Source organism: Silene latifolia, chromosome X, assembly GCF_048544455.1.
Source record: "Silene latifolia isolate original U9 population chromosome X, ASM4854445v1, whole genome shotgun sequence".
NCBI lineage: Eukaryota > Viridiplantae > Streptophyta > Magnoliopsida > Caryophyllales > Caryophyllaceae > Silene > Silene latifolia.
Genome location: NC_133537.1, coordinates 131951453 through 131952226, shown reverse-complemented (window position 1 = coordinate 131952226; position 774 = coordinate 131951453). Strand labels below are relative to the sequence as shown.

The window sequence follows — 774 nt, the reverse complement described above, 5'->3', positions numbered from 1 at the left end:
CCAAAGTTCCACAATTCTCACATATGCCACTTGGGATTGATGAGGATGCCGTCATGGCATTAACATGATGCTTTGGTGATTTTGAGACTTCTTCAAGTCTAGCCATAGCTTTTTCAAACTTCAAATTGATTGTGTCAATATGAGCACTAAGTTGAGCACCCAATTGAGTAACGGAGTCCACTTCATGCTTTCCTCCTCTAGTAGCCTTGCGAGGTCTACTATATTGTGAGTTATGGACCGCCATTTCCTCAATCTTGTTCCATGTTTGATTGTTATCAACTTCGGTGAACATTCCATTTGATCCCATGTTGAGAATGTTCCTTGAATCTTTATATAAACCGTTCCAAAATTGTTGTACCAAGAACCATTCGCTAAGTCCATGGTGAGGACATAAGCGACAAATTCCCTTGAACCGCTCCCAAGCTTCATACAAAGATTCTTCATCCCTTTGCTTAAAATCCGTAAATTGAGCTCTTAGCATGTTAGTCTTTTCTGGTGGGTAGAATTTTTTGTAGAAAGCTAGAGCAACTTCTTCCAAGAATCTATTCCGAGAGTGGCCTTGTCAAGGCCCTTCAACCATTGTTTCGCGGTGCCGATTAGAGAAAAAGGAAATAAGACCCATCTAATTTGGTCTTGAGTCACACCGGTTTAAGAGATTGCATCGCAATAGTCGCAAAAGGTTTCCATATGAGAATGAGGGTCTTCACTAGGGATCCCCCCAAATTGGCTCCTTTCGACTAATTGAATAAAGGCGGATTTGGCAATAAAATTTCC

General features: G+C 41.1%; 1 non-coding gene across 1 annotated transcript; it reads left to right on the top strand.

Moving 5' to 3' along the window:
• The first annotated feature begins 374 nt into the window (after positions 1 to 374).
• LOC141624368 (small nucleolar RNA R71) lies at positions 375 to 481 on the top strand. Its single transcript, XR_012534175.1, has one exon. It is a non-coding gene; the product is annotated as a small nucleolar RNA R71 (small nucleolar RNA).
• The last annotated feature ends 293 nt before the right edge of the window (positions 482 to 774 follow it).